General features: G+C 27.2%; 1 protein-coding gene across 2 annotated transcripts in view; it reads right to left on the reverse strand.

Annotated features, from left to right (window-relative positions):
* The window catches only part of LOC107448265 (uncharacterized), a 90,168-nt gene that overhangs the window by 70,413 nt on the left and 2,438 nt on the right, over nucleotides 1-17,317 (reverse strand). Inside the window, exon 1 of one of the 2 annotated variants that reach the window (XM_043054035.3) lies at nucleotides 9,184-9,640. The exons of the other annotated variant lie outside the window; for it this stretch is intronic. The gene's annotated coding sequence lies outside the window, so the exon portion shown is untranslated. Of the gene's footprint in view, nucleotides 1-9,183; nucleotides 9,641-17,317 lie in introns of those variants that run through there. 2 annotated transcript variants of the gene reach the window in all.

A 17,317-nucleotide genomic window follows, 5' to 3' on the forward strand; every position in this document is an offset into this window, starting at 1 on the left:
ATGAATGAATGTATGGATGGGTCCGCTCTATAAAACGGGTGTGACGCATGGGGGAGGCAAAAATCGAATTCTTGGCCAGGGATGGCGCCAGTAAAAAACAGGAACAATCGCATCCCCTCTGCCTTAATATCCGACGACTACAACAACAACCTTCTAGACCCAAACACACTACCCCTAATGTCACACTTAACGCTAACTACATAACGTATACTTGTTCAGAAAATTTAAAAAAACTATGTTATAGATCAGATTTGAAACATTTATATATAACAGTGAGTTTTAAAGATATTAAGCTCATTATAGATTACACTTATTTTGATTAAAAAAATATTTAACATTATTTTAGTTCTTTTTATTTTAGTCAAAATGTGTGATTTCTTATTTTTTGTTACCCCTTCTTCGCACTAGTCAAACCGTCACAATTTCTTAAACCCGCACCCTCCCCCTTCAAGCGTGACATCCTTTACCTTTCCTGGTATTTTCCAAGCAATAGCAGATATTTTTATTAATAGACAATCTATTCACGTTTGTGGAGTTTAATTGTGTTATGGCATATATTTCTAGCGTGACACCGAAAACAATGGAGCTTCTCAATTAAGGTTTATCGGACCACTTGTTTTAAAGATCTGTTAAAAAAGTGAATTTTTTTTCTCTCGCTCATTTATTTCAAAAACTAATTTGTGAGCTAATTAAAGCTAATAAAACTTTTAAAGCTAATTTGTGAAACTAATCGTGAAATTATAATGGTTCGAAAAATGTTTTACTTTAAAACAAACATCAAAGAAGCATACTCCAACTGAACTTAAAAATAGCTAAAACTCACGAATAAGAAAAGTCAGCGATGTAGCAATATGCAAGATTTTTCGCTTATAAAAATAAAATGAATAGGATTTTTCATTGAACTAAATAGAACATTAAATCCATTATAAAGTATAAAACAACGAACTTAATTAATAAAATAATATTCCTCTATAGCAGCTAGCAGATTATGACAACACAACAACAGTGAGAGGAGCTCACGTGGTGTTTGTCAAGGAGGTTAAGATTCCATACTCTTTGATATGATGACAGCAACGTAGACTAGCTATTGCGTTCCAGGAGCCTTTACTTCATAAGCTAGCTAGTGCCCATCGTTCATAATGCCATAACCACTGATCCACCGCGACTCACGGAATTACTCTTATGCATTAATTCTATTTTAATTTTCTACTCTTATGCATTAATTTTATTATTAATTAATTCTATTTTAATTTGTATCATAAATTTCGCAATGAGTTCAAGAAAAAGTAAATATTAGTGAAAAATATTAAAACTCAAAGCACGTTGGCTTTTGGTGATTTTTTTTCCATCATTTATAATAGAAACTAGAGAATAATTTATTATTTACATTTGACTGTATTTTTAAGGATTATTTAAAACTAAGAAGAGTTGTAACATTCCACGATGACTTAAAAGATCTCAAATTCCTTTACCATTTTTATTTCATTATTTGTATAAGAAGCTATCTAAGTGAAAGAAGAAAAAAAACTTCCCTGTGCTTTCAGTTTCCCACTTTTTGAATCAAATCAACTAGTTTATTTCCCCATTTAGTTTTAACATTAAAAAACTTTGAATGAGATTAGTAATTAACATATAAAAAAAGTAATTCATTGGAAAAAACGTTGATAGTTTTTTAATCTTTAGGAAAAGAAAGTGATCACAAATTTCAAACTTAATTAGAAAGCGTCTTTGCGTGGACTAAATAATAAAGAAAAAAACATTTCTTTAAAAGATTTTCTGATTGAATTATCAGCCATTTTGTTATTAGCATTCTTGGCAATTAGTTGAAATTTGATTTTCCTTTGATTTATTCCGAGCAAATGCCTGAGGGAACAACACTTAACAACTACATTTATTGATCGCATAAAAACACGAAAACTTTCTTATCTTTATTCTGCGTGTTTTGAGCACTGTTCAAAATAATTATTGAAAATTATTCAGTGAATCTAAATGCTTGTATCATTTGACAATTCCACTCGTTACAGGCGATACCTGCTAACTATGGGTTCAAAAATTAATTGATTCATCAATAGAATATACTACAGGTATACATATATTATAGGTATACAGGTATATTATTATAGGTATTCAGAATACACACGACCGCGCGAACATTGTTCGAGAAAAATTTTATAGTATTACCCATTATGTATTAAAAAAAAGAAAGAAAAAATCGGTCGAAATTTCTATTTGGTTTTTTGGCATCGAATGGACAGCATTGTTGATTTTTTTAAAAATATTTGTTAAATGTTTATATTAAAATGTTTTTGAGCGATTTAGATTTTAAATATATAAACAAGTAAAGTATATGATAACACAAAGTAAATCAATTTCTAGTTTTATATTGTAAAAACATTACTAAATTTAAAGTATGTTCTGGTATGTATAATAATCAATATTAAGTTGTTTTTTTTAAAAAAAAGTAACTTTTCAACAAATTTCGTCAAAATTAGGTGGGGGAAAAGGTTAATATAAGTTGTAAGAGTCAATAAATTGCTCGCAAAGTTTTTTTTTTAATAGAGATTTTGTGTAAACCGAAAAATTTCCATTTTATTCAGGTTTGTACTACTTTAGTTTTTGGTTCGCTTAAATCGATCGAAAATTTCTCGCGAAAGCAAAAGTTAAATACATTTTTTGTAGTTCAATTTTTTAGAAATAACTTGATCAATTTCTTTCAAATTTTCCACTTAAAATTCAAAATTACACAAAATTTATACATCTTACAGTTTAGACAATTTTCATTATTATTAAGTTTAATAATCAATAAAAACGTGTTGAATACCTTTGATTTTGATTTATTTCTACATTACGATATTATTTTTTGAAAATAAAATTTATAATTGTGTGAAAATTTTATTTTATTCGGATTCCCTTGAATAATTTCGGAGACACTGCGAAATACATAAAAAGTAATTTTATATCCAAATGTTCGATTTTCAGACTGCTTTCTTAACTAAATTATTTGGACAATACAATACAGATTGTGTCTATCCTCTAAGTTGACAGGAAAAAAACAATCCGAATTCTTAGAACCAAAAATATTTTGTTCAGAAAAAGTACGCTTGTGTATCTGGTTTTACAGTTTAAAACACCTTCTGTACTGATAAGCTAACATAATTAGTACGTAAAAATTCGATTAATAGATAAAAACTTATTGGAGGAGTTAATTTTTGTTTAGTTTTTTTTTATTTTTTATCTTGCACTTCGTACAAAGTTTTTTTTTTGTCTTGCACTTCGTTCACTATCGTTACACGTTTTTTTGTGACGCAAGAAATTGATAAAGGGTTGATAATATTCTTGTTCATTTAAAGATTTGTTTTATTGATCAAATTATATTTTTTTCTTCACCTTATTCGTAAAAGTTACGTTTGCTTTTTACCAATTGTGGAAATTGAACTGTAAAAGTTACGTACTTTAAAAATTACGAACGCTTGTTTCATTTTATTTAGCACCCTGTGCTTTATACACTTTGACGAATTATACACACGTGATTAAAAAAATTATGCGTATAAGATTAAAAAATACAACTTTAAACGTTTCTAAGTAAAATGTTCATGTTCTTGAGGTATTTTTGCCGATTTAACTACCCAAACTATTGTCTACTAAAATCGCAAAGAGGCAATATTTTCTGAAAAAGAATAAAGTTAAAACATTCGTTTAAGGAGACCTATTTAAAGTAAAAGTGTTTTAAAAGTTACATATCCTTCTCTGCATAAAGATGCCGTTCGAAATGTGGCTTTAACAAGCTTATAACGAACGACTGAAATATAATAATTGGATTACTTCAGTATCCAATTCCTTTTAGTTCGACCCATTGAACTGAAAAGGAATTGAAAAATTTAGTACTATCAAAGAGAAGGGATTAGTTTTTAACTTCGGTACCCTATAAACGTGAAAAAAGTTCAAGGTTAATTTAAAAACAGCGAATTGGACAAAAAAGAGTACAATATAGTTTAATCAACTAAGAAAAAGATTCCAAATAAGAGAAATCTATTATTCATTATAGTGGAATTAACTTAAATTAAAAAAAGAAATATTTAATGGTTAACCAATGCTTTTTTAAAGAATTAAAATATTTTAAATATTTATTTTGATTATACATAATTCATTATACATATTTCATTCATAATTAATAGACTCGCTGCTTTAAACGCTACAAATAAGCAATTGGTTTTTCATTAGAATCATACGAAGTTTAAATTTAATTTGCTTAATTTAAAATCAGATCTGATAAAAAATATGCATGATTGAAAAATTTCGCATTATCAAGGAGAAGGAATTACTTTTTAACTTCAGTACCCTATGAACTTGGAAAAAGTTGACGGTTAATTTAAAAGAAAGCGAATTGAACATTCAAAAAGTACAATATAGTTTATTCACCTATGAAAAAGATTCCAAATAAAATTAATCTATTATTCATTATAGTGGAGCTTAATTAAATTAAAAGAGAAATATTAAATTCTTAGAGCAATGTTTTTTTTATAGAATTAAAATATTTTAAATATTTAATTAGATTATATATAATTTATTTCAAAAGACTCACTGCTTTTACCGATACAAATAAACAACTGGTTTTTCATTAGATTCATATGAAGATTAAATTTAATTTACCTAATTTAAAATCAGACTTGATTAAAAAAAAGTGCCCCTTTTTTCGAAAGCTTGGAGGAAAAAGTTCTAAGTGACACTTTAGAAAGAAAAGAAAAAACAGATTTCGTTAGAGAAGCTTTTATTTTAGTCTTATTTTTTAACTTAATATAGTTTAGTAACTATATTAAGTTAACTACATTAATTCATTTTTAAATATTTAAAGATCTCAGTGCATTTGGAAATATCTTAGGAATCAGAATTAAGATCTTCTGGTAGCATACTAAGGAGCTAAAAGTGGGAATTAACTAACAAGGCATAATTTTGTTTTCTTACACATTCAAATATTTTTTTTTAAAAAATAAACAGAAATTCTTAAAATATTTTTCATTTCACACACGATTTTAAAAACTTAACTCGACGGAAAAAAAAGGCATGTTTTTCAAAAGAAAGTATGTTTTTGAGTCTGATTTCATATAAATGACTTCCACTTATTGAGGTATAGTAAGTCATAAATCATATGTTTTTTCACAAAATCTATACATGAAAATCCGATCATTAAATCAAAAATAATTCAAGTTGTTAGTTTTGCCAACTGTGTAGATATAATTACACTTGACATCGTTTCCATTTGAAAAGCAAAAAAATATAAAGTTATATTTATGTTAAAGCAGATACTATAGACACAAATCAAAAAAAAAATTCCCTCTTTAAAATTGATTGCTCATATCATTCCAGTCCATAAATTTTCTGTCTTATACCTCAACAAATAAAAAAAACATACAGTTTGATATTATTGAAAAGAGCAACAACTAAACTATTTAATTTGACTAAAATATCACTTTATACAGTTATGAGCACTCATATAGGAGAAATTTAATGAGTTTTTATCTAAAACATTGTTAAACAAGTGCTTAAAATTTTAATATTTCCAAGTTCTCCTTCTCTACGAGCACGGCAGCCCTCTGTAGGCTTTGGCTGTCTCTACTACACGCTATTATCAACGTTTCCTATCCATTAACGATTCCTTTTCAAATTCCTTTTTACTTTCAAGAAATTATGTATTTTACAGTATCTTCTAACCATCCAGCTGGGGATGTTCTTGTGGTTCGAGATTCCATAGGATTTTTAAAATTGGTGATTTTAACAAAATTCTCCAGACAAGGCCGAGCAATCTTAAGTTATTGTTCGAGTGTTATTTGTGACTGCTTATAGAGTCTATATAACTCAAAGTTAAAATCTAGCTTAGCTATAAGCCTCTCTTCTGGAAAAAAATAGGCCTAAGGTATTTTCTTTTAAAAATATTTAAAGTGCCTGCATCTACTCCTAGTTCAATTGAAAGTATTAGAAATTTTTTCTCCTATAACAAATAATTGTAATTGAGGCACGATGGCTCATGGGATAAAGCTTTCGCCTTCCAATGAGGTGAACCGGGTTCGAATCCCAGTAATGGCTGATCGATACGAATTCCGCAGCCGGCTTGCACCGACCACAGTGCCGACGTAAAATATCTTCAGTGGTAGACGGATGTTGGGTTAGAGTCCACTTACCACCAGGCTAGCCGTGGGAAGTTCTATAACGCAAATTAGAGTTAGTTCCATCAAAAAAAAATCTTCCATGAAGTCTTTTTCTAATACTTGATCCAGAAGTTCCCTTGTCTTCTGGATGGGATTCAAAATTACAAGGCTACGTAGTTGAACATTAATAGTCGTAAAAAAATTGGATCGGCTGATCAACGACGATTATAAAATAAAATAATATTAATTAATAAGGTTTCATGTGTTTGTATTAACGGCAACCTTGTTTTTAAATCTCTACTGTTTTCTTTGTGTGAAAAATCGTATTAAAGACATAATTTAAGTGAGATAACGGAACTAAGCATACAACTTCCAAAGCAATATCTCAAGATTTTCACTATCACAACACATTATAGAGTTTCACTTTGCACTATTAATATCCTGTTTTTATCACTTGACGCGATAAAAAGTTTCTCTTACACAATTTGTAAGTGTAAAGCAAGGTTTTAAACAAATATATCCGTATATTAATTCTTCTTATACCCGATTAGTTATTAAACAGCAGACGATTTGAATGTTTTTTATGTTTCATGTTTGAATGTTTTTTATGTTTTATGTTTGAATGTTTTTTATGTTTATGTTTGGAACAATGTACTTTATGATGCAAACGATATCTCAATGAAATTTGTAAAATAGCTGAAGCGAAATAATTCTAAGATAAATTTCTGGAATATATAGTGAAAGCACAAGAAATAATTTGCTATACTTTTGGAATGTCTAAGAAATTTTAAAAAAGTAAAAGGCCTTAATAATAGCTGCATAAAAAATATTTCTAAGAGTAAAATATTTTTTAAAAGAAGAAACCTTTTAGTATCTTACACAAATGAAATTATGTATAAAATATATTTGTGGGACCATTAGAGCTGTGTGTTGAATTAAGTTTTTTTTTAGGTTTAGAAAATTATCATTGTAAAACAAAACGAAAACTACAAGAGAAACTTGAACACCCATATTTTAGCCATTTTAAGGTTTCTATTACTTAATGTTAAAAGTGGATAGGCAAATTTAGAGAGGTTTTCCTTTTAATTATAACCCCAATAATTGTTTTAACCATGTTAATTATTTAATCGTATTTTTAAGATAGAATACGTGTTTAAAAATCTAACATTTATAGTATATTTAATTTAAATTTTTTGGAATTTTTTATAGCTTACTTTCGGTTTTAAAGAAAATTGTTTAAGGAATGAAGACATAAATCAACAGCCTGAAAAAGCTTTTATTTCCTAATGGTTGGCGCTGACCTGATTTACGTTCTTTGCCACAGAAGACGCCAGAAATGTTACACTCATATACAGAGAAAAACACCAATGTCCAGAGCGGGATACGAACCAGCGACCATTGACTTTGCGTGCAGGCACCCTAAGTGCTAGGCGTCTGAATAGGCTCAAAGCAGACTTTATTTTTATCAAAAAAGTACTAATTAGTATAATAATTAAAATTAAAGAAAATTAAAAAAATATTAAAGCTTTTCCTTCGAATACAATTTAATGAATATGTTTAAATCACCATTAAAAAATTATTTTTGTACAACTTACTTATTTAATAGTTATGTTTTAATGAAAATTTAAGAAACGCCTGAATAATTTCAAAGTTATTTCACTTTTTATAAAACATTAGTTATTATGAAAACTAAAATAAAAATTGAAAAGCTTTTCTGCTTGCTTAAAATAACAATAGTAAAAAAGTTGAATAACATTTAAGTCAATATTTGCTTGTAAAATAAAATCACTATTTTTCTTGCAATTCTAATTTATTCGAAAAAGATACGATTAAATAAGAAATTTTTTTTGTGTTGTTGTTCGTTTCCCAAATAAAGTTTGTTTGTATTTATATCATAGCAAATTTTTTTCTCTGAGAATTATTCGTCTTTCTCACAGTTTAGAAAAAATAAAGAAATTAAACTCAAACGTAATTTTTAACGTGTTTATTTAAGCATACTCTAAATGCGATAGCAATATTACATTCTAATTTACAATGATGTGTTTGTGTTCTCTGGGCAAACAGCAATGTAATTAAAATCAAAATGAATAAAGATTATAAAAAAATATCGTTAGAGTTTATGAATAGTTTCATTCTGAGTTGTCTGCAATTTTTTCGTGTGAAAATATGAACTGACTCATAAATAAAATTGAACCAGTAACAGTTAAATTATTTTCGAAAAAATTAGTTTTAAAATTTCTCAATAAATTTATGTATATAATGATATTATTATGAGTAACTTATAGATAAAACAATAAATTAGTTTTGGAAAATTAATTATTGATTATATTATAATTTTCGGGTTTTTAAACTAAGATTATGCTATAAAAGAAAAAAAAAACATTATTGGGAATTTCTGTGATTTGATTTGTATCTACAAATTTTTCAACCTTTCAATTTATTCAACTGCGATCAATTAGTAGATCTTATTAACGCACGGCAGACGAACGATTAGGAATTATTGGAAGGGAAATCTTATATTTTTTGGAAATCTTGTTTTGCATTATTTTTTAAATGCTAACGCAAATAAAATAATTTTCAAGCCAATCGTTAAGTTAAAGAGATCTTTGAAAAAAGTATGCGCTGTCTAAAGAAAATAGAAATAACACGACTCAAACTTATAACTCTAAAACAAAGTCTCACAAATAGTTAAGAAAATGGTTAAAAGTATTCTTCTTAATTATTATCTTGACATATTTAACGAATAAAAATAAAAACACGCATATTTTTAAAAAAAATTATTAAAAAGCCTCATATTTTAAATACAAAAACAAAGTTCCAAAAATAATTAAAATATCTAAAATAAAATTTTTTTTGAAAATTCTTAATTTAAAATATTTAACGAATAAAAATAAAATCATGCACTTCAAAAAACCAAAATAAAATAACTTAAATTTCAAATACGAAACTTAAGTCCCAAATATAATTAAATACTTTAAAATACATTTTTAAATCAACTAATTTAAAATATTCAACAAATAAAAATTAAAACTGGACTTACCAAGCTTGGAACAAATAGAACACAAAACACTCTGCAAAATGTTGTTCAATTAAAATTCTTTCACATTTTAACATGAAGGTAATCCAAAGCAGCCACGATTTTTAATAATCCCAGTACAAATTAAAATCACTCATAATTTATATTATTTTACATCAAATTCATAAGTTCAATCACCTTATTCGAATCATTAGCATATTTTTAAAATGAGTTTTGAGGCCTTAATTCTATTTAAACAGTGATATGTATATAAAAAAATAATCCCAATTCAAGCATTAAAGAAATATGAATTAAAAATATTTTTTTCAAATCGATAAAAAACAAAAATCGGAACTTTTCAAGATTTTGATAAATAAAATTAAATCCGGGTTGACACAGTTCTGCTTATTGAACTTATCGTTTGATCAACTCTTGAACGAATGAAAACATAGGAAACGAAGACAGGCACGCCGCTTTCTGCGCGCAAAGCATGCCGGTACTTTGCTTCGACTGGTTTCAGTCACGTGACTGCATTTCTGTCTAGGCCATTTGGTTTTTTACTTATTTTTTTAATTCCGTTCCTTTTGTTTCTACGGGATATTTTATTTGTATACTTCATAGTAATTCTACTCTTCAATTTGTATTAAAAACATATTTTCCGCCACACAGTTAAAGTATAAAAACAAAACATGATAAGAAACAGTATAGGTTGAATTATTAATGAGCAAAAAATAGTGTTAACTTTAAAAAAGTCATCAAAATAGTATAAAAATAGAAACAAAGAAAACTTCATTTAAATTAAATTTTATTTATTAAATAAGAAAGGAACAGTTCAGACATATTGGAAATTTAAGTACAGTAAATCGCTCTTTTTAAAAGGATAAGATTTAAACATAAATATAAGTTTATTCTCACAATGACATACTCTTTTTATAACATGCTGGTTAAAAATAAGAATTACTATGCTACGTAAAGAAGAAACTTTATTAAGTTTAAATTAATTATTTAACAAACCAAAAACTTTTTAAAAAAATCATGCTTTCATAAGTTTAAAAATATTAATTTGTTAAAAAGTGTGCGATAAAACTAATAATGTGAAAATTAATTTTAATTTTTGTAATATTAAATTTTTTTCAATTTTGCATTTTTTCATTAATTTTTTATATTAATCTTATTAATCTTATCATTTATTAATCTCATTTTATTGAACAATTATTGACGAGTGTGCTGCGTAACTAAATGCGGTATTAAATACTACTGATAATGCCGTTATGAGAGCTGTAGTAATGAAAACCTATTATGCCAATATAGATGCTTTATATAGATACTGTGGTAATAGGTTTTTAACTACCCTCCCAAATGATAATTAATATATGATTTTTAAATTCGATCGCATTTAACCAATTTCGCTCAAATTTTTTATTTTACCATATAAAATTACATCCTTTAAAATGGTGTAAAAATTTTATTACTTTACAATTCAGATTTTTTTCGTTTATTATTAAATAAAATAGTAAAAAATAATAAATTTTCACTAAAGGTTATTTTTTTGCATGGAATTATCTTTGAATAAACGAATTTTATAATTGTGTGCAAAAATTTTTCAATTTGTATAAAACGTTCTTGAGTTATGACGAAATACGTAAGAAGTTAAATTAACATTATGCGGTCTAAACTTTGGACCGCTCTCATAACCCACTTTCAGGGACCATATTTCTCAGACTGCTGCTATCCCCTATATTTGGGGGTCAGAAATTCGAATCCGTTGAAAAAGAAGGTATGCTTATCCAGAGAAAGTACGATTTTGAGTCTGATTTCGCTACTTAAAATATCTTCTGCTCTAACTAATCAGCATATCTGAAGTCATCTCTAACCATTAAGTTTGAGTCCTAGAACATGATGAAGATCCGATTATTAGATTAAAAGTTATTCAGGACTATCACTCTCACTGTACACCAAATTTGGTATGGTTCTGGTAAAATTTGCAGATTTGAATACGGCACAAACACACATATAAACATTCTGTTTTATTCAAATAGATGTTTCACTTTACAATTACAATTGAAGCTAAATCAAATTCTACATTCATATTTTATTTTAACTGTTTTAAATTACAGTTGATACTTGATGAAACATTCACAAAAGGATTTCAAAACTTTGGCCTATTATCGTTTGATTGACAGGTTTTGAAATTAAAGAGTCAACATCGTTTGAAGGATTATAAAAATTTTGGTAACTTTCAGTTTCACATCGTCAAGGATAAATTCGAATTCATTTTTAATTTATAATTGAGACTCAAATCTTTTTGTTGCGACATGCGGCAGCAACCAAATTAGATTTAAAACGAAAGTTTAACTTTAATTTCAACTTTTATTCATTGCTGAATCATTTTAGAACATGAGTAGAATCTAGCTCAATATTGTTCAATATACTGGTTTCACTTTTTTCGACGAAATAAACTCGTTTTTAATTTTTTAAAACAGCGAAAATCATTTTATCAGAAGTTGATTCGAACGTGTTTTGATACTGAAATGATTTTGATCTTGCAAATCTGGTTTTAAAAAGCGGCTGATTTTACCGAGCAGTGATTATATATGTGACGTTTACTGGAACTTGTTTTAGCAGTTTAAGAAAGATTTATTTATTTTATTTTTGGAGAATATAAATTAGTCAAAATTTATCTAATATTAAAGAAAATCTAGATTTACATGTTCAATAAAAAACATCGTAAAATAAGATTACAACTTATAGATACAACTTAATTCTTGCTTGACTTGATTACAACTTAATTCTTGCTTGAAATGGATCGAAAGTGGCGATTTTTAAAGTTGGAACAACAGTTAGAAAATGAATGATATGGTAAAATAATCTTTCAAAGTTTGCATAACTTACAAACTATTACAGTAATTTACAACTCTAAAAGTATCTTAGTATTCTGTTGTTGTTGTTGTTACTAATGTCACTTGCCTATACCAGCAATACCTTTGCAATACCATCAAGCCTGCTTTGGGAGTCGAAGCGATTTCAAAGTAGAGGGCTTGTTTTTACAGTGGCGCAATCTATGGCCAAGAACACGACTTCAGTCGATTTTTTTTTTTTTTTTTTTTTTTTTTTTTTTTTTTAATGTTTAGTTGCACTAAAGGCTTTCTTTTGGCTTTTAACTTATTCATACTTACTTTATTCTTGAAATATTTTTAAGGAACATAGAATTATATAATAAAATTTTTTAAAGAAATATCTCAAAATGAGTTATAATCTTTGGTTAGAATTGCCAGACAGGTAATAAATAATCTTATTTAATTATCTTACTTAATTTAAGAACTTAAGCAACTTGTTAAAAAGTTAAAAAAACGATATTGAGACGTTTATTTTCAAAATCGGCTTTGTTATTTTGTGCTCTCGAAAATTTCTAGGAGAGAAAATTTAAAAAAAAAAAACGAAATATGGATTTAGTTGATTTCGAGTAGTGAATCAAAATAGTTATGTTCTTTTCAATAACATTTCTATGTACTGTTTTGCCCGCTGAGTAATAGGTTCTTGGAAAAATCTTGAAAAAATCACTAATTAAATTCTTTTCACTTCACTGGACTGCAAAAGACGAAAAAAATTTCAATTTTCAAGAGAAACTTTAATACTTTTCTTTATACTTTTTCAATAACTTTTCCATGTTTGTTTTTTGATAAAAGCAGATCAAAAAAAATTTTAAGTAATAAAAATTAACTTTAATACCTTATATTGAACTTCTCAATAAATTTTCTAATTTATGCTTTTAAATAAAAACAACTAAATTAAACAAATAGTTTTAAAACAAGTGCAATGGAGATGAACTTATGAGTATATATCTTCATGAGGTAATAAATTTTGAAAAGAATCATATTTACGTTCTTTTTGTTTTACTAGAATGCAAAAGAGGAAAAAAAATTTGAATTATCAAAATAAACTTTAATACACTTTCTTTCAAATTTCTCAATAAATTTTCGATGCTTTGTTTTTAGATAAAAACAACTGAATTAAATTAATAATTCTAATACTAGTTCAATAGAGATATACTTATGTTTATCTATCGCCTTTGAAAACGAAACATTTCACAAGCAAATTGATTCGGAAAAATTAAAGGATCACAATGAAGAAAATACTCAATGTAATTTAACTTAAAAACATACCAGTTAAGTAACAGGTAATGAATCTTGAAAAATCATTACAGAATTCTTTTAATTTCACTTGAAAGCAAATGACGGAGAAATCTTTCGAATAATCAAAATACATTTCTAAGTACAGAACCAATAATATAAATTAAAAAATATCATCTGAGAATGTTAAATATGTTCTTTCTCTAATCATTAGTAAAACTGACAAACCTTTTTTGTTGAAATAAAAGAGAAAAAATGGCGTCGGAAATGCCCATTTTTGGTAATAAAAATGAGAAAAGAACTAATTAATATCTTTTAAGCTATTTATAGTGGCTCTATCGTTTGCTTTTTCTTTTTCAGTTCGTTTAATTTTTTCTCTGCAGAAATAAAAATGTACGGTTACAGTTTACTGATTTTACTGCAGTGGTTTTTAAAAAAATAATTTTTGAAAGAGTTGCTAATAATTCTGAACCCATTCTGAAGTAAGTAGGATCATTAATTTTATACCTTAATATATAAGGCTTTAGAACGAATAATTTGAAAAGAACAGTGAAAGGGACATTTTGGAGTGTTCCAGTTTTAATGTAAAAACAAACGCTCCTTTTTCTTTCAGCTAATTTTACCTGTGCCTAAATTCTCCTTACTTGACTTGCAAATTTTTCTAATATATAGGCTCATAAAAAAAACTATGGAGATAAAAATTAATCTTTTAATCTTTGAGACCACATTATATTTTTTCTGTGATCATGAAATTGGTATTAAATAAATAACTAATTCATATATTTTGCCTTACACAAAATAGGCGGAATATGAATATTAATTTACATACTTCTGTATTTATTATTTTACTATCATTAATTTAGATATTTTGTGTCGTCATTAAAGTTGTTAAACTAAAAACTATTTTTTATACATTGGCATTACATTGTAATTTTTCTGTGTGCAATTAAATTGGTGTAAAATGGATAGCTTATTATCCATTTTACACCAATTAATTTGCATTTTTTCTGTAAATATTAAAACTGCCGAACTAAAATATTTTTTTTTAGTTAATAAGATAGCAATATAGTGATAATTAAGTTGATGTAAATTGCTTGTAACAATGAAAAAATGAGCAAAAATCTATGAAAACTTTAACATTTTGTTAAACTTTAAACGTCTTTAAAGAATAAATTATCTTACAATTGTATTTATTGAAATATGCGATAAAATAAATAAGTAAATAAATTAATGTATAGTTGAAGATAAAAACTTTTTTCTTGAAATAACAGAAACACATTCAACATGAAAAAAAGCTACACTATTAACCGAGCATTTCGCATGTGCAATCATTTATGATAACCAGAAGGATTTAATAATTGAAAATAATAATTTATGCAGAACGAATAGTTTCGTAAAGCTTATGACAAATTTCTTCTTAAAAATGTCGCATTAATATGTTTTAAGATGGCCTCAAACTTTATATATGAGTTATATTTGTTCCTTCTTTTTTTTCTCCTTTGCCTACCTCAACACTATGGCAACTGCTGGCAGTGTTATCCAAACATATAATTTTTAAAATGCAAATTTCTCCATTTCATAACAAGAATTATATCCCAGTTTACATATTGATTGTGCATAGTAAACACTTAAGAATTATAGGTAGAATATGTATATGAAAAAAAATATTATTTCGGCATTATTTCCATTTTTTCTCCTCTATTCTCAGAATATTTATTTGTCTCTGAAAAAGTTTATTCATTAAATATATTTAATTTAATTTTTTTATACTTTTATTCCTTCGTTTCAACAAATTTTCAACGCATTTGAAATTCATGTCACAATTGACTGAATTTTGAGCAATAGGATAAAGTTGAATTGGGTGGTAATGTATTTCCTCCTTCTTTCATCTCCGAAGATGAAAGAAGGAGGAAATACAGGTGCTTGAACTGATTATTTTTCTTCTTCAGCGTAAAATAATAGTAATAATCTTAACGAAAAATTTTATTAGTAGTACTTTTGTTGCTGATAAAATATTTCAGGGGTGAAACTCATTGGCAAATCACTCACAACAGAGGACAACACTGAGAGAAAAACATCCATTCCCTGAGCGGGAATCGAACCCGCAGTCAGGCACATTAACCGCTCGACCACCTGGCCGGCTGCATGAAAACCCAATCTTAAGATCAGAAGTTATTTACGGTTATTCGCTTTTTATTGTGATTATTGTTTATAAAATTCTCATTGAAATAGATAAAATGGTTATGGTTATCATTGAAATAGATAAAATGGCATAAGCGGGACTCAATTCAATTTTAAACAATTCCTTAAACTGTGCCAGTAATTAATGTTTTCTTCCTCTAATTACTGTTATTTTAAAAAAAAAACATTAATCTGTTTGAATTATTTTTTCTCCTTCTTCATGGCTTTTTCTAAACAATAAAAAAAATTCCCTTTTAAATCAAAAAAATTAAATTGAAGGGATTCGATGTGATTTTTTCGGTTTTCTTTTTATAGTCAACTAGTTATTTTTATTCAGCTTAAAAGTTTTTATGTTTAAACCAAGAATATTGTACTGGATTCCTGAAAACATCATTTTTTTTTGAGATAATAGTATGACATAGAGACTTGAAAGTCGTGTTTAAAATGAATGGATCCAAAAATAGTAAAAAGCAATTTGTGTTCTCCACTTTTAAAGATATTGCTTCGAATAAATCTTCGATGTATTGAGCTGAAATGTTCTACGGTTAATTTTGCGCTGAAACAGTTTCATGTCATTCATCAGTTTAATACCCTCTTTAAGAAAATACTGTTAAAATAAACCTTTAAAATGTTCGTTATTTATAATTTTCCTTTTTTTTTTAAATTCCTTGTCAAAAATTTTGTAAAAAATGTATACACATTATAAGTAATAAGTTAATATTTAAGTCAGAAATAACACTATCGAAATATGTCAAGTGACTAATAAAGAACGCGATTTAAAAAATGTCGAAGTCGGGGAGATTACTTGATTTTCATAGATTTTTTTTAATGATCAAAATTGAATTTTTCTCTTTTTATTGGCAATCAATCAGGTTTTGATGGTTTTAATCCTCCCATCTTTAAATTTCGGTTGTGTTTTTGTTTTCTCCTAACTTAACAATTTATGATTCCTAATGTGCATAGAGTTTGTCCAAAGTAAGAACTCCCTTAGCCATTCGTCAGGACCTGTGGTGGTGCCCATGGTAACGTGGTATAACTATTTCAAGTAGGGATGTGGGGTCATTGTTTAGGTTAGGTTTGACTCGAGCCGGAGGGAGATGGGGAATATTTTTCGATTGTGTTAGCCCTAGAGTGAAGAGAAGCTACCCTCCCTGAAATGCGCCGTTCTTGTTTCCATAGCAGCAGACGGTCTCAGACTTTGTAGCAGGAGGGAGTTCTTACCGTAGACAAACTATACTTTCTTGACTTCATTTATGACTAAGATTGTAAAAACATGTATTAAAAGTGGTGATTACGAAACATCATGTATTCATTTGAATCACGGGTAAATAGATCAGTAACAAGCATCCTATGTCAGCCCTGAGAGTCCATAATGATCATCCCATATTTCAAATCTTTAAGAAAACGTCGCTAAAAATACATTAATTAAGGTCTGAAAACTATTATTTTAATGAGAAAACAAAATAAAAGCATTAAATTCTGTTAAGAACGTGAGAAGTATGCCTCATTAAACTTCATCAAAAACTGCTGATAACTTCAGAAAAAAATAGGATTTTGTTTACATAAATGTGGGTGACAGTAAAGGTTGGCGTGGGGTCAAGAAGCCAACGCTAGAAAGATATTTTTATTTTGCGCCTTATGCGTTCCTTCATTTGAACACTTATCACCTAATTTATTTAGGGTTATAAACATTGTATTTATAAATTCGGTTATTTTTAATAACAATTGTTGATTTTTAAGGCCATTTTTTTGCTGAAGGTGTAATTTTTACTTTCACGTAAAAAATCTTAAATCAACATAATTTTTGGTATTATGTTAAATAATTATCTTTTCATAAATCAATCTCA

This window comes from Parasteatoda tepidariorum, chromosome 9, assembly GCF_982258835.1.
Source record: "Parasteatoda tepidariorum strain Cologne lab strain chromosome 9, Ptep-v5.0, whole genome shotgun sequence".
Lineage (NCBI taxonomy): Eukaryota > Metazoa > Arthropoda > Arachnida > Araneae > Theridiidae > Parasteatoda > Parasteatoda tepidariorum.